Source organism: Pleurodeles waltl, chromosome 4_1 (assembly GCF_031143425.1).
Source record: "Pleurodeles waltl isolate 20211129_DDA chromosome 4_1, aPleWal1.hap1.20221129, whole genome shotgun sequence".
Taxonomy (NCBI): domain Eukaryota; kingdom Metazoa; phylum Chordata; class Amphibia; order Caudata; family Salamandridae; genus Pleurodeles; species Pleurodeles waltl.
Genome location: NC_090442.1, coordinates 32,815,996 through 32,837,053, shown reverse-complemented (window position 1 = coordinate 32,837,053; position 21,058 = coordinate 32,815,996). Strand labels below are relative to the sequence as shown.

The following is a 21,058-nucleotide window of genomic DNA, read 5'->3' as shown; positions in this document are numbered from 1 at the left end:
GGAGAGAGGATCAGGTCGAGGGTGGTGTATGCCAGGGGAGGGGGAAGCTGAGGGTGGTGTGAGCCAGGGGAGTTGGCAGTGGGCGGTGTGTGTCAGGAGAGGGGGGTGCAGAGGACACTGTGTGCCAGGGGAGGGGGCAGAGGGCAGTGTGTGCCATGGGAGGGGGCAGAGGATGGTGTTTACTAGGGGAGGAGGGAGCAGAGGGCACTGTTTGCCAGGGGAGGAGGGCAGAGGGTGGTGTGTGCCAGGGGAGAGGACCTGCCAGATGGTGGTGGGTGTCAGGGGAGGGGGCAGAGGGTGCTGTGTGCCTGGGGAGGGGGCAGTGCGTGGTGTTTACAAGGGTAGGGGGCAATCGGCAGTGTGTGCCAGGGGAGGGGGCAGTGGGTGGTGTGTGTCAGGGAAGGGGGGGTGGCCCACGCTAGGGGTGGGGAGAAGCAGAGGATGATGTGCCAGGGGAGAGAGCAGATGGCGGTGTGCAGCAGGGGAGGGGGAAGAGGGGGGACAGAGGGCTGTGTGTGCCAGGGGAGAGGACTGGGCAGAAGGTGGTGTGTGCCAGGGGAGGGGGAAGAGGGCGATGTGTGACTGGGGAGGGGACCAGAGTGAAGGCAGTGTGTGTCAGGGGAGGGGACAGAGGGCAGTATGTGACAGAGGGGGCAAGGCCGGTGTGTGCCAAGGGAGGGGCCCGGGCAGAGGGCTGTGTACCAGGGAAGGTATCTGGGCAGAGGGTGGTGTGTGCCAGGGTAGGGAGCAGAGGGTAGTGTGTGCCAGGTGAGGGGATTGGGCAGAGGGTTGTGTGTGCCAGGGGAGGGGACCAGCCAGAGGGTGGTGTGTGCATGGGGAGGGGCAGTGTGTGCCAGGGGAGGGGACTGGCCAGAGGGCACTGTGTACCAGTGGAAGGGCTCAGGCAGAGGGCGGTGTGTCTGAGAGTCAATCCTCAAATTCACCAGTGTTAGGACTGTGCCCGTGGGGGATGTTCCCAAGTCAAATGTGGTCATTGGGTCGCTTCCAAAGGGCATTTCACACACAGTTAAAGCCAAATCCACCAATCCCCAGCTACGGGCTTGGTCTCATCTCCAGCCCCCCCAGCTTACCAGGTAAAAGAAGAGAGCTGCGAGTGTTGGGCACCAAAAAATTCTGCATTGCCTTTTGAGATTGTGGGCGATTTGTTTACAAGTTAATTTAGCAAACTGGAGAACCTGATAATAATATTATTTGCGGTGTGCCATGACAGGTTGGCGAAGCTGGAGGCTGCGCTCTCTAAGCAGGCAAAAGTACTACACCCCATTCAGACAGCCACTGTGAGGGGCATGCTGACTAATACTTAACCCGCCATCATCACTGAAGGATTCTGAGCGGATAATCGTGGGTGTTCGGTTGCCAAGTCAGCTGCTTCATGACACATAGGCGGTCGGCGGTCGCCGCCCGCCAAAAGACCGCACCGCGGTCAAAAGACCGCGGCGGCCATTCCGGCTTTCCCGTTGGGGCGGCGGGCGACCGCCAGAAGACCGCCGGCCGGCCCAGCGGGACAGCCCCTTCAACAATGAAGCCGGCTCGGAATGGAGCCGGCGGAGTTGAAGGGGTGCGACGGGTGCAGTGGCACCCGTCGCGATTTTCACTGTCTGCTAAGCAGACAGTGAAAATCTTTGTGGGGCCCACGGCACCCGTTCCCGCCATCCTGTTTCTGGCGGGGGACACCGCCAGAAACAGGCTGGCGGGAAGGGGGTCGGAATCCCCATGGCGGTGCTGCAAGTAGCGCCGCCATGGCGGGTTCCCTGGGCCAGCGGGAAACCGCCGGCTCCCCTTTTCCGACCGCGGCAGGAAGCACCGCCAGCCTGTTGGCGGTGCTTCCGCCGCACTCCACCATGGCGGTCATGGACCGCCAAGGTCAGAATGAACCCCATAGACTCTGATCCTAAGGGTACGATTAACAGCACAGCTGGGTCTGGCCCCACTGGACGGGATGATGCTCATATCTTTGGTCAGGGTCTCCCCAAAGGAGCAGTACCTGTGAGGAGGCCGTCTTTATCAGGCACCAGTGAATATATTCCGCAAAATAGTTCATTGGTTAGAAGGGTGTTTAAGAAAACTAGAACTAATTTCATCATCATGGCACATAGAGTCAATTGGCTAGGCAAGCAAACCAAGACCATGGTTGGGGACTGTATTATCATGAATTTCAACAATCGTTATGTTACTGGCCGCCTACTGTTGGACCTTTCTGACACCTTGTGCCAGTGTCTTACCCCTGCCTTTGTGCTATTAGTCTGTGACTAATCCACCTATCCTTTCTATGTCCCATCAACTTCCTTCCACTGTTCAGGGGGGTGCTGTTAATAGTAATTTATCCCAAAGTGTCCCTACCTTTAATAGGTTTGATCCTTCGAGCTTGCTCAACGACAACAACTGACTGCCTCCTAATAGTGCCTATATTGATAGTAATGCTGACGTCAGGATTGTCAGAATCCAATGATTAAGGTGGATTTTGTTATTTTAAGCAGGAATGTGGCAGGATTGTCCAAAAATACTGATGATGTTGGGTGGTTCTTCCTGTTGAAAAAAAATAACATTATATACCAGCAAGAAACTTTGAAGACATCTAACAACTTTCTATTTTGAGGGCCATAAGGGATTTTTTCTTCCTACAGCAGGCTTCAGCTCGGGCAGAGCTAAAAGTGTTCTTACAGTTTTTACTGTTGCCCCAAGCAAGAAGTTACTGGCTCTTCAAATTAACTCACTGTCTGTCTTTCCTTTCAGAATTCTGGTAATATTTTACTTGATGGTTGATGATGTTGGGTGGTTCTCCCTGTTGAGAAAACATAACATTATATACCAGTAAGAAACTTTGAAGACATCTAACAACTTTCTATGGGAGGGCTAAAAGGGATATTTTCTTCCCGCAGCAGGCTCCAGCTCGGACAGAGCTAAAGGGGATCTTACAGTTTCTATCTTTCTGAGCCTGAAATGTTGTGCCACCAAGTAGTTACTGGTTCTTCAAATTAATTTGCTGTCTGTCCTTCCTTTCAGAATCCTGGTAATATTTCACTTTGGAATGACAATCCAAACCTTTCTCAAAATGCCAATGTCTTGCATTTGAGAGGCTTTCTGGATAAATATCTTTGTTCTGTGATTTTAACACTCACTTGTGTGATTCCTGCCATAAACGTGATGTATGTACTTGGTCCTCTTTACCGCCAGCCACTCAACGCTTTAGACATTCCTCTTAGGGTGAGTCCTTAAACGCTATTTCAAACAACTTTAACCTGGCTTTGGTACAGGCTACGAAAGCAAATACCCATCCCACTCCTAGAATGCCTACCTGTTCCGGGAGGGGCTGCCACGCTGTTATTTATTTGATTTTGTCTCCTCTAGTCTTCCAACCTTATTTGTGAACTTTGAGGTGTTTGGGGTTTCCAAAAGGAACCGTAATCCTCTTTGTGCCAGTTTTTACTGGGAAATTAATTCTATGTCAGGACCGGAGGCTTCGGATTATGCTTCTCTTCCTTTACTGATCAAAATACTGCAGCCAAAGAGTTAACAATAGTAAACTACAAAAACTACAAATCCCATAAACATTAGTAGTCCAGACTGCCCAATCCCAGGCAAGCCCCAACTATAAGAGTCTCCATGACAACCGCTCCTCCTCTTTCTATGCTGCTGCGCAGCCGAAGTTGAGTCCCCTCTTCTTCTTCTATATTCGGTATTGAATATATGTATTGTCTGTATTGTGTTATTACTGGGACCCGTGGAGCGGGAGCAGGGCGAAGCGGCACTCGATTGTCGGAAGACGAGAATCGTGTCTTCCCGATTGATTTATAGTGTTTTAAGGTGTGCGCGCGTCGGGAACTGTAATTTCCTCCCAATCGCGCTTCATTGACAAAAGTTCTTCCTGCATGCGACACAGTTTATTCTACTCATCTGCGCTCGCGGGGCCGAGGGAAACTTGGTTTTACTCGGTCTCCAAGGGAGACCGAGCGAGTGCCGCACCAAGAGAGCAGTCCGCTCTCTATTTCCAAGCTCTTTTCGGTCCGCGCATGCACGGAGCCGGATATTCCAATTTTCATTGGAGTCTCCGTCTCGGCAGCGCGTGGAGCGCAAAACAGATATCTCTGCCCTCTTGAACACCCGACGGGGCGAATAAACGTTCACGCCTCGCCTAAGAGGTTTTTGCAGGTGCTCCCTCCACATGATGTTGGGCCCTAAAAATAAAATAAATAAATATAAAAAAGATATCACTTGTGCAAAACCTGCTGGGGCTGCCTCTCCCCTTTAAACTCCATTTGTATCCTGCCATGGCTTATTTTGCCGGGGAGGATGAATATTACCAAGAGGAAGTGGAAGGTCCTGTCGCTGAACAAATGGAGGAGAGATTGGTGCAAGCCCTTGGGCACCATGTTCAAGATTCGGTTAATCAAGCTTTAATAAAAGCGCATAAACCGTTTACCAGACCTCTGGTCAGATATGGACAAAGAGAATTGATGGGACCCCCTCCTTCTGGGTCACGAAACAATGAATCTCAACCCAGAGATCCTGGGTTTACCAATATGGGACCGGCGGGTCCTTTATCTTCAGGAGAGATCCTTTCCCAAATGGCCTCGGCCGTGCTAAATGATCATGAATATAGCTCTGATCTTCTCCCTCATTCTGAAAATCTTCCTACTCCCTCAGTCTCGCATAAGGAGCTGTCTCAGTCTTCCGACTCTCACTCGGATTCAGATATTTCAGAACCCAAGCTTCCAGGCAAACGAAAACGAAAATCTAAACGCTATGCTTTGGATGAGGTATCCCTCCAGGGGAATCAAAGTATTGAAAAAGTATTTTGACCTAGAGAACATTATTCACCCTAGGTCAACGGAATGGGTCCCTTGCACTGAAGTAGCCCACTATGTACAAGATAGACTTTGTAAGGGCTTTGATAAGGATGTTAGTAGTATTCTTCGGTCAGAATGTCCCCGCCCCTTTTTGGTGGGAAAAGTAGCTGACACTCCGGAACTTGATCCCAGTGTGGCGACATTTCTCAAAAAGTTTACTAAAGACCCTAAGAAAGGACTGAATCGAGCCTGGAAGGGATGCCAGGACAAATTGCTGGACCTGTCCGATCCCATTACAAAGATTCTGGATCTCGCAGTGCAAGCTAAAGAAACCAACTCGATCTTAGATCCTCAAACTGTTCTCGAATGGGCCCAAAGAGCCATCTGTCTTCTAGGGAATGCGAGTTGCGCCATGTCTTCCGAACGCAGAAAATCTTTTCTCATGCGGATAGACCCTAAATTAGCGGAGTTGGCACCCACTGAACCGGGACCCCTAGCTAATGGTCTTCTATTCGGAGAGAAATTTGTGAAAGACTTGGGCAAGTACGTCTCCACCTTTACAGCCCTTGACAAAGCCCAATCCTCCATGAAACAAATGTTCACAGGTGGCCTTTTTAGCAGGGCCGGACGCTACAGAGGTCGAGCGCCAGGCCGTGGTTTCCAGCAGACCTCTCCCAACTATGCTCCTAGAGGTCAAGGATACTACCAACCTTCAGGCTTCTATCCCTCCAGAGGCCTGCGAGGCCGTGGACGTGGCTTCAGAAACCGAGGTTCAGATCGGGCCCAAGATACCAATGCAGGTGAGAATTATTCATTTTTCGATAGTGGTTCTTGGGGGGAGATTGGAGAAACACGCTCAAACATGGGAGCGCATTTCTCAAGACCCTTGGGTCCTTCAGACTGTCCGAGGTTACAAACTAGAATTTTACAACACCCCTCGACAGAGTTGCCCTCTGTTTCCTCTCCTTTTTTCCCTAGCAGAAAGCAATTTTATGGGCGCAGAAATCGAAAGTCTGCTGCCCAAACAAGCAATTGTACCTACAAGCCCTCATCCAAAAGGGTTTGTCAGTACAATTTTTCTAGTGCAAAAGAAAGGAGGAAGTTTTCGCTTGGTGTTAAATCTGAAGGACTTCAATCATTGGATAGTCTACCATCATTTCAAGATGGAAGGCATCCATATGTTGAGGGATCTCCTTCAAGAGAAAGATTGGTTAGTGCAGCTAGATCTCAAAGACGCCTATCTTTCGGTCCCCATTTTTTCCCCGCATCAGGAGTTCCTTCAGTTTCAGTGAAAACACCTATGGTACGAATTCAAGGTTCTCCCCTTTGGTCTTTCTCCCACACCGTGGTGCTTCACGAAACTCCTCCGTCCGGTGGCCCAATTCCTTCGAGAAAGAGGCGTTCGCGTCATCATTTATCTAGATGATATTTTGATCATGGCACAATCCAGGGAGTTGGTCGCCCTTCATCTCTCCTGGGCGATTCAAATTCTTCAAGATCTGGGGTTCTTGATCAACAGCGAGAAGTTGGTAACGCTTCCCTCGCAAAGTATAGAATTCTTAGGTTCTCAAGTGGATTCCATTCAGGCTCAGCTCAAACTACCTCTAGCGAAACGAGCGTCAATCAAGAAAGAATTACGGAAAGCCCTTGTCTCTCCAACTATATCATTACAGATTTTAGCTCGACTGGTAGGGCTTCTTGCTTCTTCCATTCAGGTGATCTTCCCAGGCACTTTACACTACAGGGCTTTCCAACGCCTAAAGATATTGCACCTGCGCAAAGGTCTATCTTATACGGATCAGATCCCATTATCAGAGGAAGCCAAAACAGAGATTATCTGGTGGCTTCATCACATGGAGGCTTGGAATGGCAGAGCCATCTTTGCATCCTCTCCGGAGATGATCATAGAATCAGACGCCAGGCGCTGGGGAGCTCGTTGTGGCTCAGTGGAGACGGGAGCCGTTGGTCCTCGGAGGAACTGAACCTCCACATCAACTGTTTAGAAGTGCTAGCGGGAGCATTTGCGATTCGTTCGCTCTCTCCCGACAAGGCCAGCTGTTGCATTCTGTTGAGGATGGGCAATGTATCAGCAGTGAGATATATCAACTGCCTGGGAGGTACCAAATCTCACATGCTGGCGGAGACTGCCAGGGACTTTTGGCATTACTGCCTTCAGAACCAGATAAATGTATTAGCAGAGTACATTCCGGGTCGAACCAATGTGGTGGCAGACTGGAATTCACGATTTTTGAAGGACAGCAGCGATTGGATGCTGCATCATTCATTGTTTCAGAATCTAGCGAAGAGATGGGGTCCCTGTGGAACAGACCTGTTTGTGTCTCGACTCAATACCCAGCTTCTGAGATTTTTCAGCTGAAGACCGGACCCAGTAGCTGTGGGAACGGACGCCTTTCTCCAAAATTGGTCTCATAACATTAATTATGCTTTTCCCCCTTCCTCTATGATTCAGAGGGTCCTGGCTCAGGTAAAGAGACAAATGGCAGATATAGTGTTAGCGTGGTTTACGGTGGCGATGGCACTATCATGTGCACCCCCAGTACGTCTGCCGTTATTCCAGTCCCTTCTTCTGGATCCCTCGGGATCCCCTCATCCTCTAGTCATTAAGAAACAACTACATCTCATGGCATGGAGACTTTCAGGAGCCAATGGCAAGTGCCAGGAGTTTCAGGAGACTATTTGTTCTTTTTGTCTCAATCCTGGGGCCCCTCCACCCATAAACAATATGAGGCATCCTGGAAGAGATGGGTGTGTTGGTGCAGTGAACGGGATAGTGATCCCATGGGGGCCCAGATTTCCATGATAGCTAATTTTCTTTCAGATTTGGCTACACACGGGTCTTGCCTACAGAACGATTAATAATTTCAGATCTGCAATTTCGGCAGGACATCCCCATGTGGATGGTAAACATGTTGGTGAGCATCCATTGATTTCTAAAATTCTTTGAGGTATTCGGATGGTAAAACCTCCTCAAACACGTTATTCAGTTTTGTGGGACGTGGATATTCTCCTTCGTTTAATTAGGTCCTGGCCTTACAATGATGATTTGTCACGCAAACAGCTATTGGCCAAACTGAATGTTCTTTTATGCCTTATTTCATGCAGACGAGTCTCAGATGTAAAGGCTTTGGTTCTGACAGGTAGAATATTTACTCCTACGGGAGTTTCATTTACTATTTCTAGAAGAACAAAGAATGCATCAAGATGTATTTCATACCCAGCCTTTCCTCATAATCAGATATTATGTGTAGTTCAATGCTTGAAAGTTTATGAGAATATTACCCGTGAGTCTCGAAGAGATGCAGATCAATTGTTAATATCCCTTCAGAGGCCATTTGGTCCTGTCTCGTCAGCCACGTTGGCTAGATGGGTCAACTGGCTTTTGGGAGAAGCTGGTATTGATACCTCGGTGTTTGGGGCTCACTCCATTAGGGGAGCTATGGCTTCCAAATCCTTTGGAGCGGGTTCCAGATTAGCGGATATCATGGCAGCGGTGGATTGGTCTTCAGATAATACATTTAAAGTATTTTATCATAAGCCCATTGTGGATATTGCATCTAATGTGGTGGATCTGCTTTAAACTAGCATAATCCGAAGCCTCCGGTCCTGACATAGAATAAAAGAAATTCTAGCTATCGTGTCAAGAATTTTCAATTCTATTAAGGACACAGAGGCGAGGATTATCCCACCCGTATTTTACTGACAATTACAATGTCTGATGTTGGATTATTCACATACAAATTTGTGATGATGAAGTGTTTTTTAAATTCATGTTCCCCCCCCCCCTTTAAGATTAATTCATTTCCAAAATTATTGCAGTGCATTTCTTTCCATTTAGGTACCGTTTCCAAGGAGATTGAAGTTTCGGTCTGAGATTTGATCTTTTCTGTTGTGTTTTTCGAGTTCACCTACGTGTTCAGTGGCAAGTGTGAAGGAGTGAAATGTGATTCATCTTTCGCAAAGAAAGAGGAGGAGCGGTTGTCATGGAGACTCTTATAGTTGGGGCTTGCCTGGGATTGGGCAGTCTGGACCACTAATGTTTATGGGATTTGTAGTTTACTATTGTTAACTCTTTGGCTGCTGTATTTTGACCAGTAAAGGAAGAGAAGCATAATCCTCGCCTCCGTGTCCTTAATAGAATTGAAAATTCTTGACGCGATAGCTAGAAACTTTTTTATTCTGTATCCTTTAATCACACTTTGTGTGGGTGGGTTTCTACTAAAGATGCAGAAGTAGTTAGGACAAGGTCAGATTTATTGTAAGCGGTTTAGGGAGTGCTCGGACAGGTTTTTCACTTGTCCGAATGAAAGTGCTCTTGACGAGGATATTTTAACTTCCTATTGTACTATTTGCACCAAAGTAAGGTTGGCCCTCTCCTCCAGTGAACTCCCAAATCCACTCAGTGGTTTGATCTTACTTGCACTTTTACCCATAAAAAGCTTTTGGAGGCTCTGAAGGAGAAGCCAAGAGACAAACCCAAAGTCAAAATGTATCATCAGGATTATGACCTTGTCATCAAGAGAAGGAAACACGTCTTAAAACAAGAAGTCTGGGAAGACCTGGTGGTCTCTTGAAAGCCTAAAGACTGCTCTAAAGTTTGGGCTGCTATCAATTGCCCCTTTTTATCACCATCTCCAAGGGACACTCTTTCCCAGCTCATTAACCCAGAATCCTGGCTTAAGCTCTATATATCCATCTAGGATGCTCCCGCCCTTAATAGTACCATGGATGCGCATCGGAATATGTTCTCACTCCCTACCACAGGCCCTCCTTTCATATTTAATAGGGAAGAGGTTACGGATGCTATAGTCGACCTTCCAAAGAACAAAGCCCCAGGTCCTGATGCTGTATCACTCAACGTTTTTAAATCTAACATTGATTTATGGGCATCCCTCCTAACCCTTTATGTCAACAAAGCTATCCAGAGAGGTATTCCTCCCTCGTGGTCAAATTCTGTTATCATTCCAGTCTTTACCAAGCACTGGCAAAGCCAATAGGTCTTGCTTTTTGGCTGCCACTGTAGACCTATTGGCTTTGCAAATGTTTGTTGTTGATGCTAGCCTAAGCCAGCAGATGCATGACTGCAGATTGCATACACCCCGGCACAGGGAGATTGAGTGATTTGCCCAGAACCATGGGATGCCGCGCTGACCCTGAGACTCGAACCTGGTTCCCCAGTTCCAAAGTCGGCACTTCTGGCTCTAGCGCCACAAGAATGTAAGTGCATGGCTAAATAGGTAAAAACACTCACATTCATGAGATTAAAAGTAACAGGCAGCAATGGGTGTGCACTTACTCCACAGAATAGATAACTACATGTCTCGAAGAGATAGAGCATGCGCTGCCTAGGTGAAACATAAAAAGTGCAACATGGATGACCCCTGCTGTTATGGGCCAATTTCATTGATAGAATCAACAGTTAGAGTAACTGGGAGAATTATGTTGAGTAGGTTAACTGTGTGGGCTAGTAAACATGAGCTTTTGTTCGATGTGTATCACAGCTGTCAGCCTGGGAAGGGCAACATGGGCCAAGGTCTTAATCTCTACCTACTTATAGCCAAGTACACCAAGGCAAAGGCGGGCTCCCTTAATTTGGGGTTCATGGACTTCAGCTCAGCATTGGACAAGGTGAACAGGACTAAGCTCTGAAACATATTTATGGGTGTGGTTTTGATAAAACGCTGGTTACTTTTCTTAGAGACTTGCATTTGGACCTTACAGCTACTGTCCGTTATGGGCCCGCAGGGGAGTGTACATCTAAATTTGCCTTGAATCGTGGTGCTCGGCAAGGCAGATACTGCCATCTTTTTAAATTTATTTTATATATAAATAACAGGAAAAGGGTCCTATGTACAGAAGGGCATGATCTACCAAAGGTGAACCATTTGTATTTCCTCCTTGTCTCATGTCTCTTTTTTCATTTTCTCTTACACCATACTTTCTGCATCTCATTCTCTTGTTCTCTGTCTCTCATTTCTTTCTGTCAATTTAATTCATCGTTCATTACTCAAATTCACTATTGCTTTATCAGCATGGCAAACGTCGGGAAGGCCGCAGTTTTTGGAGGCCCCCACTATTTTGTAGAAAAGGGACTCAGTTCCACCTTGCGCCCCACCCTGCGACTGAGAGGTGCTACCTGGTGGATGGCTCTGCAGGTTCTTGCATCTGCAAATACTGGCATCAGAGTGTTTGTAACTACCCGTCCCACCAGCACCACCTCTTTAATTGTGTGAATGGCACAAGAGAGGAACAGAGAACGTGACAAGATGAACCCTTCTACTGCTTGATGCACTGTAAATGTGAAACACCTTTGTGATTTGGAGCTGGGTAAAGAACACCATCAGGAAACAAACACAAATTACTAGCACATTTTACTTTACTGAAAGTTATTTAAAAATATTTCCAAGTTCCACATATCTGTTTAATAATAGTTACAATTTCAGCCTTTTCCGAGTTTAGTTACAGATAGTGGGAAAAACATGATGTATAAAAAGTAAAACCAAAATGTTCTTTTAACATTATTGTATGTTTCTTGTTTTTAAAATAGGCCGTCAGTCTTTTATGTGAGAATTATTATAAGGGCCTGACATCACTTTTTGTGACATCACTACATGTGACATCATTGTGATTTGCATATGAGAAGTCTCCCCCTCCTTTTCTTCCTCACAAATTGTGCCCTGTTTATTGGCATGACGTTAGTCTATGGGTATTGAAAATAAATATATAAATTCACAGGTATTCAAGCCGTTCCTCTAGTGGTGTCACACACTGCAAGTATTTGGCTGCTTCTTCTGCCTATTTTCACTCGCCGCTCCTCCCCTTCTATTTCTCACTTTCTTTCTTTTTTCTCCCTCTTTCTTTGTCTCGCTCCCTTTATCTCTCGTTCCCTCTCTCTATCTGCCACACACTCCTTCTTGCTTTAGCTTCATGAATGTCACTGTCACTTCTGACATTCATACAACAAATCCTTCTGAACATTTGAGAATAAGGGACAACCGGTGTGAAGAGGAGTTGCTGGGTGAGCAATTCATGGTCCTAGCAATGATATGTTTTTGATGTGGGATATAACTATTTCACCACATTCTTCAAATAAAATCTGCTGGTTCAGTGGTTTAATTCTGGTAAAAATAAGAGCTCAGCAAGTCACAAAATTCATGGGAGGAGCCAAGCCGAGCTAAGGGTCAGACTTCGTTATAAGGCCCAAAGAACGAGCGGATGCATCAACTGATTCAATGTGTAAATGATTCAGCAAACATTATGTAAAAGCAAGGTATATGCTCTGGATTAATACATAAACTGCAGCAGCATTTGTTAGCAGTAATATGTACATTTTACCAATGGAGTTTCCCATCTCCAGAGCCCTGACAACACGTCCATAAGCACTATAATTATACCGCCAATATTTTTGTATGTGGGACAGTCTCATAGCGTGTTAAACTACATGAAAGTGAACTCACTATGTGTAAAATGTTAAAATGTCTCTTTTGAACAAGGCTAAATGTGAGCTAAGTCAGGATACAATACTTTCTTCGCTGAAAAAACAAAGGTTACAGGGATGTTATACTTAGAAAATAGAATTTAAAAAAAATCTTAGGAATTGACTGAAAAAAACAAAGGTTACAGGGATGTTACATGGCCGTGGAGTAGCTACATGATTTGCATTTGCTAGAATTTTTGCACTGCATGTTCTTACTGGGCTCAGATGCACAGCCTCCCATTTTATGCAAAAAAGCACAAAAAGCAGAGTTTGCTCGAGACATAGGAAGAACAAAGTTCTAGATGTGATCTTTGTTTCCACAACAATCAGACCCTCAGACAACCATAACTTTATCACTGCTCACTATTCACCCGTTCATGGCGCTCATAGTTTTATGAGAAACTCTTTTTACTGGGCCCCTTCCTTCCACAATAATTCCTATCAAGAACTGTGCCATCATGCCTGATTCTGTCCTTTACCCAATTACGATTTGGTTGAATGACTCTCTGTAAATAAGAAACTCATAAAACACATTTATATACAATTAATCTAAAGCAGTTTGTTTTCCCTCTGTGTGTTTGCTGATGTCTTCGTAGTTTTGATAATCAAATGAGTCTCTTCATACATTCACTACACCTTTATATTTTTCCCCTGTGTGTATTCGGTGATGTCTTTGTAGGCCTGATAAGTGACTAAAGCTCTTCATACAATTCACTGCACTTCAATCTTTTTTCTCCTGCGTGCATTCGCTGATGACTCTTTAATGGTGAAGAGTCACTAAAACTACTGCCGGATTCACAACAATGTTAGGGGTTTTACCCCAGTGTGTGTGCGCTGATGTCTCTGTAGGTGTGATAACTGACTAAAGCACTTCACACATTCACTGCATTTGAATGGTTTTTCCCCTGTGTGTGTTTGCTGATGAATCTCTAATGATGAAGCATAGCTAAAAGTGCTGCCACATTCACTGCACTTGAATGGCTTTTCCCCTGTGTGTGAGCGCTGATGTCTTTTTAGGTTTGATAAGTGACTAAAGCGCTTCAGACATTCACTGCACTTGAATGGCTTTTCCCCTGTGTGAGTTCGCTGATGACTTTGTAGGAATGATAATCGACTAAAGCTCTTCATGCATTCACTGCACTTGAATGGCTTTTCCCCTGTGTGTGTTCGCTGATGAATCCTGAGTTATGAAGAATCACTATAACTACTTCCACATTCAGTGCAATGATATGGTTTTTCCCCTGTGTGTGTTCGCTGATGTTTTCGTAGGTGTGATAGCTGACTAAAGCTCTTTACACATTCACTGCACTTGAATGGTCTTTCCCCAGTGTGTGTTCGTTGATGCTGTTTTAGGAGTGATGGTCGACTAAAGCTCTTCACGCATTCACTGCACTTGAATGGTTTTTCCCCGGTGTGTGTTCGTTGATGCTGTTTTAGGAGTGATGGTCGACTAAAGCTCTTCACGCATTCACTGCACTTGTATGGCTTTTCCCCTCTGTGTGTTTGCTGATGTCTCTGTAATTCTGGTAATTGACTGCTACTCTTCACACATTCACTGGACTTGAATGTTTTTTTTCCTGTGAGAGTTTGCTGATGGTGCCTTAATTGAGATGAGAAACTAAAGCGCTCCCTAAATGTGTATGATTTGTTTTTCTTGGTTAGTGTCTGTGGGTCGGTTATATATTTGTCTACATCCCAAGACTGTGGGGGTCATTCTGACCCTGGCGGTCGGTGATAAAGCGGCGGCCAACCTGCCAACAGGCCGGCGGTCAAAAAAATGCAATTCTGACCCTGGCGGGAACCGCCAACACAGCCCGCCGCATTAACACTCCGACCGCCACGGCGGAACAAACAAACAGCGCGGCGGTCACCGCCAACAGCCAGGCGGCAGACAATGTACCGCCCACCCTATCACGACCCACCAATCCGCCACCTTTTCCGGGGCGGGAGCACCGCCGATAAAAACACGGCGGAAACAGACATTTCCAATGGAAAACGCTCACCTCGAGACACTCCACGCCGAATCCGGACAGCATGGAACCCGAATTGAACATCATACCTGCTCTCGTCTACCTGCTCATCTACCACGAGTACGAACTCCGGCGCAGACGTCAACGGTGAGTACTGCACCTACGACACACGGGAGGGGGGAGGAAGAAAGGTTACGGGCATACACATATGCGACCCCCCCACCCCCCCAATATGTACATACCAATGCAGAGCAGGAAGTCACAGTGACACCACACAAAGACCCTTTAAAAATACAATGACACAACCAAATTTGGAATAAATTTTCATTTACAAAAAAAGCACCTGGAAATAATTGAGCAACCGTGAAAAATATTTACAAAAACCAAAAAGATATACACATCAGTGTAACACTGAAGTAACAAGTCCTGCACATCCTACAAATCTAACATGTACGTGGGCCAAGGTTCTGCGAAACAAGGGCAAAGCCCACACACGAGACCTGAGTCCTTTGGAGAGAACACTGCAGGGGCATCCGATGTCAAAACTACAGGCACCTCAGGGGGAAGGGAAGGGGGGGGGGCCACCACAGCCACATGAGTCCACGACGCCAGATCCACGAGGAGCCACCATGCCCACTGTACCATCCTGGGGAGTGCAAAGCCACAGTCTCTCAAGTCTCTGCAGTGGGTGGGTTGCCCACTGTACCATCCTGGGGAGTGCAAAGCCACAGTCTCTCAAGTCTCACAAGTGGGTGGGTTGCCCACTGGACCATCCTGGGGAGTGCAAAGCCACAGTCTCTCAAGTCTCTGCAGTGGGTGGGTTGCCCACTGTACCATCCTGGGGAGTGCAAAGCCACAGTCTCTCAAGTCTCACAAGTGGGTGGGTTGCCCACTGGACCATCCTGGGGAGTGCAAAGCCACAGTCTCTCAAGTCTCTGCAGTGAGTGGGTTGCCCACTGGACCATCCTGGGGAGTGCAAAGCCACAGTCTCTCAATGTCTCTACAGTGGGTGGGTTGCCCACTGTACCATCCTGGGGAGTGCAAAGCCACAGTCTCTCAGGTGGATTACAGAGTCCACTGGTCAAGGAGGAGGCATGGTGGGCACAGTGAACCATAAACAGTGCCTGAGACGGCGGGACCCAGCGGAGCGGTGCTTGAGACGGCGGGGCCCAGCCGAGCGGTGCTTGAGACGGCGGGGCCCAGCCGAGCGGTGCTTGACAGGAAGGGCCCAGCGGAGCGGTGCTTGAGACGGCGGGGCCCAGCGGAGCGGTGCTTGATAGGAAGGGCCCAGCGGAGCGGTGCTTGACAGGAAGGGCCCAGCGGAGCGGTGCTTGACAGGAAGGGCCCAGCGGAGCGGTGCTTGAGACGGCGGGGCCCAGCAGAGCGGTGCTTGACAGGAAGGGCCCAGTGGAGCAGTGCTTGACAGGAAGGGCCCAGCGGAGCGGTGCTTGACAGGAAGGGCCCAGCGGAGCGGTGCTTGAGACGGCGGGGCCCAGCGGAGCGGTGCTTGACAGGAAGGGCCCAGCGGAGCGGTGCTTGACAGGAAGGGCCCAGCGGAGTGGGTGCTTGAGACGGCGGGGCCCAGCGGAGCGGTGCTTGACAGGAAGGGCCCAGCGGAGCGGTGCTTGACAGGAAGGGCCCAGCGGAGCGGTGCTTGAGACGGCGGGGCCCAGCGGAGCGGTGCTTGAGACGGCGGGGCCCTGTTCAGCAGTACCTGTCTTCACAGCGGGGCCCTGTTCAGCGGTGCTCTTCTTCACGGCGGGGCCCTGTTCAGCGGTGCTCTTCTGCACGGCGGGGCCCTCTTCAGCAGGACCTGTCTTCACGGCGGGGCCCTGTTCAGCAGTACCTGTCTTCACGGCGGGGCCCTGTTCAGCAGTACCTGTCTTCACGGCGGGGCCCTGTTCAGCGGTACCTGTCTTCACGGCGGGGCCCTGTTCAGCGGTGCTCTTCTGCACGGCGGGGCCCTGTTCAGCGGTGCTCTTCTGCACGGCGGGGCCCTCTTCAGCGGGACCTGTCTTCACGGCGGGGCCCTGTTCAGCGGTACCTGTCTTCACGGCGGGGCCCTGTTCAGCGGTACCTGTCTTCACGGCGGGGCCCTGTTCAGCGGTACCTGTCTTCACGGCGGGGCCCTGTTCAGCGGTGCTCTTCTGCACGGCGGGGCCCTCTTCAGCGGTGCTCTTCTGCACGGCGGGGCCCTCTTCAGCGGGACCTGTCTTCACGGCGGGGCCCTGTTCAGCGGTACCTGTCTTCACGGCGGGGCCCTGTTCAGCGGTACCTGTCCTCACTGCGGGGCCCTGTTCAGCGGTACCTGTCTTCACGGCGGGGCCCTGTTCAGCGGTACCTGTCTTCACGGCGGGGCCCTGTTCAGCGGTGCTCTTCTGCACGGCGGGGCCCTCTTCAGCGGTGCTCTTCTGCACGGCGGGGCCCTCTTCAGCGGTGCTCTTCTGCACGGCGGGGCCCTCTTCAGCGGGACCTGTCTTCACGGCGGGGCCCTGTTCAGCGGTACCTGTCTTCACGGCGGGGCCCTGTTCAGCGGTACCTGTCTTCACGGCGGGGCCCTGTTCAGCGGTACCTGTCTTCACGGCGGGGCCCTGTTAAGCGGTGCTCTTCTGCACGGCGGGGCCCTCTTCAGCGGTACCTGTCTTCACGGCGGGGCCCTGTTCAGCGGTGCTCTTGCAGTATGTCAAGGGAGTCATACCTGGCCTGGACACCCTGCTCACTCGCCCTCCGACCGTGCTGTGTCAGGCCCCTTCGGGGAGTGAGTCCTGGGCCCTTTGGTGTCGTCCCTTGCAGCCGGGATGGGGCTTGTGGGGCCCTCCTGCTCCGCGCTCCTGGTGGTTGTCCTCTCCGCCCTGCTGTCCTTCCGCTCCTTAGATGGGGCTCTCGGCCCCTTGCCTCCCCTGGCTGCTGTGGCCGGTGAAGTGGCCGGAGTCACCTCCTTGGGGGCAGCCGTCTCTGTCCGCTCACGGCGGCCCTTCAATTTCCGGGTCCTCTTGCCTGGGGGGGGGGCTGGCTGTCCCCTTGCTGCTCACCGAAGTGTTACTGCCGCCAAAGGGTGGACTCCACATGCCATGCACCACTTGCACTGTAGTAGTTGGGCTGGTGGTGGCTGAGGTGCCCTTGGGACTTTTCCCAGTTGGAGGGGGTGGGTCGGGGGAGGGAAAGAGGTCAAAAGTGGAGAGGTAATTTTTCTTGGGACCAAGGTAAGGGGTAGGAGTAGTGGTGAGAGAAGTGGAGGAAGAGGATGTGGTTGTATGAGAGCCAGGTGTGCTGTCCTTGGGTGCAGGTGACTGGGACGTAGGCTGTGGTGAGGTGGTTGGCTGTTGTTTGGGTGTCTGCCTGCGTTTATGTGTCTTGGAAGAGGGGGTGACAGACACAGTGGGAGAGGACACAGGGGACGTGTAAATGCCAGTGGGGGTGGTGACTGCAGGTGTGCGGACTGTAGTGGAGGGTTTGCTGGTGGTGGAAGAACTGGCTGATGTTGGGGTGCATGCAGGTGTGAGTGTAGACGTCACAGGGAGGGAGGAGGGAGACGAGGAGGACGGGGACACAGAGGTGGTAGTGACTGTTGATATGTCTGCATCTGTGTGTTGCTTGGGTGAATGCTTGTGTTTTCTGTGGTGCTTATGTTTGGATGAGCTGGCCTTGGGTGTTGAGGTGTGTGCAGGCTGGTCTGATGGTGTGGATGGGATAGGTTGAGGTACAGGAGACAGAGAAAGGGTGGAGGCAGATAGAAGAGGGAGACTGGAGACAGGGACAATGGCTGCCATCAGTGCTGAGGCCAGAGCAGTGAACGCTCGTTGATGGGCAGCCTGACCCGAATGAATGCCCTCCAGGTAGGCATTGCTCCGATGCACCTCCCTTTCCACCCCCTGGATGGCATTCAGAAGGGTAGTCTGCCCAACAATGAGCGTCCTCACCAGGTCAATGAGCTCCGCACTGAGGGCAGCAGGGGTAACAGAGGCAGGGGCTGAGGTGCCTGGGGCGAAGGAGACGCGCGCCTTCCTGGCCAAGCGGCCACGGAGCGAAGACTGAGGGGCTGCTGGGAGGGCGGTGCTGGTGCGCTGGGTGGCGGCTGTACCTGTTGTTGCGGGGGACACAGATGGTGCCGCCCCCGCTAGGGAGCTCCCAAACGAGGACGTGTCCGTGTCGCTGGTGTCTCCACCGGCCCCCGTTGTGGTGCTCCCCTCGCCCTCCGGATCACTGGTGCCCTCGGTGTCTGTGTCAGTGCCCACCGGGGCCTGGTGACCTGCAGCTCCCTCCTGCTCCGACGCCAAATCTCCTCTGCCTGATGATGCTAAAACACAAGAAGACAAAGATTTAGGGTGGGGGGAGAAATGAAACAAAGTTGAGTGCATGCCTTAGCAATACCCTTTGCGGAGAGGACAGACACAGGTGCCTCGTGCACTAAGTCGTGAACTTGGGGTACACTACTCAGTACTTCTGACTAGGCAAACAGGTCTAGGGACAACACACGCGCACATGGGTGATGCTGGAGCATGGGTAGCTGCACTTGGCACCCTACAGAGGTGGGGGGCGGGGGCACAGGGCCATGCCTAAGGGAGCGGACTACACTACAGAGAGCGCCCGGGCCTAATGTCACCCACAGCCCTCCTCCCCCACCCAGACGCCTCCAATGCGCATACAGATAGGAGAATGTGCGGATACTCACCCCCTTGTGTCTGCTGTGCTGTCCTCAAGCGCCCATCCAAATTAGGGTAGGCCACCGCCAGGATCCGGGACATCAGGGGGGTCATGGTGCGACTGGCACCCCTCCTAGGTCGGGAGGCCATCCCCAGCAGTGTTTCTGCGGTCTTCCTCGTTCCGCGGCGGATGTCCTCCCACCTCTTGCGGCAGTGGGTGCCCCGTCTGTTGTGGACCCCCAAGTTCCGGACTTCCTCGGCGATGGCACGCCAAATATCGATTTTCTGGTGGGCGCTCACCTGTTTGACATGTACAGGGTGGGAAAGAGAAACCGTCACATATCTGCATGTTTGGAGTACATGCCCCCCCCCTCCCCAACCTTGTCATGGTTCCCATTCTCTCATCTGTTGTGCGTTGCACTCCCCATTCCCTCCACACCCCACCAACTTACATCCCCCCCCCTCCACACAGGCATAACCCATTCAATGTGCACTGAGTGTACTCACCTGTTGGTCTGGAGGACCGTAGAGTTGCGCATACTGGGGGAGGACCCCGTCCACGAGCTTCTCCAACTCTTCTGAACTGAAGGCGGGGGCCCTTTCACCAGTAGCAGCAGCCATTGTCACTTCCAGACCGAGTTCACAGCAGCACTTGCAGTATAGGTCCTCTCCTGTGGATGATCAGGTCTCGAATGATTGAGCTGATAGAAAATGGCGGTCACGCCCGCGGCGGTGCGTACCGTGGCGGTGCGTCCCGCGACCGCCGGCGCACATCGTCATTGGCTCCTGAAACCCATAGGCTTCAATGTTAACCAATGCGTCTTCGCACAGCGGTCTTCGACCGCCTACTGCCACAGTGTGCCCCGCCAGCGCAGTGACCTCACATCCCATTGTCCCACTTCACAGGTCAGGCATCGGCCATTTCAAGGGCCCACATGGCTTAATTTCTAATGCGTCACACAGGCCTAGGCCTTGCAATGGCACACATACAAACATATCAAACCATAAATTTACCTGTACTGTGCAAGCTGTGTTGTACGTACCTGTGAGTGGATTGACTCTGTACTCCATATTCTCCTTCCTAGGCACCGTCCGCTGGGACTAGCGATGAGAAGGAGGAATCCTCGCGTGTACCGGCCGCTGGTGGACCGGTCGACAATGGAAGAACGCCATATAATACTACGATACCGACTTGACCGTGCCTCCATCCATGAACTGTGTGCCCAGCTGGAGCCAGCCCTGATGTCCCCCATCCGCCAACCCACAGGAATTCCCCCTCTGGTGCAGGTTCTGTCAGTCCTCCATTTCTTTGCAACTGGCTCATTCCAGACAACAGTGGCCATGTCATCTGGGATGTCTCAGCCTATGTTTTCCAAGATCTTATCCAGAGTGTTGTCTGCCCTGATGAAACTCATGCGGAGCTACATCATTTTCCCAGAGGAGGGTGATTTGCCTACAGTGAAAGCTGATTTCTATGCCCTTGGACACATCCCCAACATCATTGGTGCAATTGACGGGACCCATGTGGCTTTAGTCCCCCCAAATGACGATGAACAGGTGTACAGGAACAGGAAGAATTACCATTCAATGAATATCCAGGTGGTCTGTTTGGCTGACCAGTACATCTCCCATGTAAATGCCAAGTTCCCAGGGTCAGTGCATGACGCGTATGTTATGCGAAATAGCAGCATTCCCTATGTGATGGAACAGCTACAGAGACAGCGTGTGTGGCTAATAGGTGACTCTGGTTACCCCAACCTGCCGTGGCTATTGACCCCAGTGAGGAATCCCAGGACCAGGGCAGAGGAACGGTACAATGAGGCCCATGGGCGTACTAGGAGGGTGATTGAGCGAACCTTTGGGCTCCTGAAGGCCAGGTTTAGGTGCCTGCATATGACAGGTGGATCCCTAATGTACTCACCAAAGAAGGTGTGCCATATCATCGTGGCGTGCTGTATGCTCCACAACCTGGCTTTGCGACGCCAGGTGCCTTTCCTGCAGGAGTATGGTCCAGATGGTGGTGTTGTAGAAGCCGTGGAGCCTGTGGAGAGTGAAGAGGAGGAAGACTCAGAGGACGACACAGACAATAGGGACAGAGTGATACAACAGTATTTCCAGTAACACCCAGGTAAGAATCACCCA

The 21,058-nt window shown here is 50.5% G+C and overlaps 1 pseudogene; it reads right to left on the bottom strand.

Annotated features, from left to right (window-relative positions):
• Window positions 1-12,922: 12,922 nt before the first annotated feature.
• The window catches only part of LOC138286957 (zinc finger protein 135-like), an 88,562-nt pseudogene continuing 80,426 nt past the window's right edge, over window positions 12,923-21,058 (bottom strand).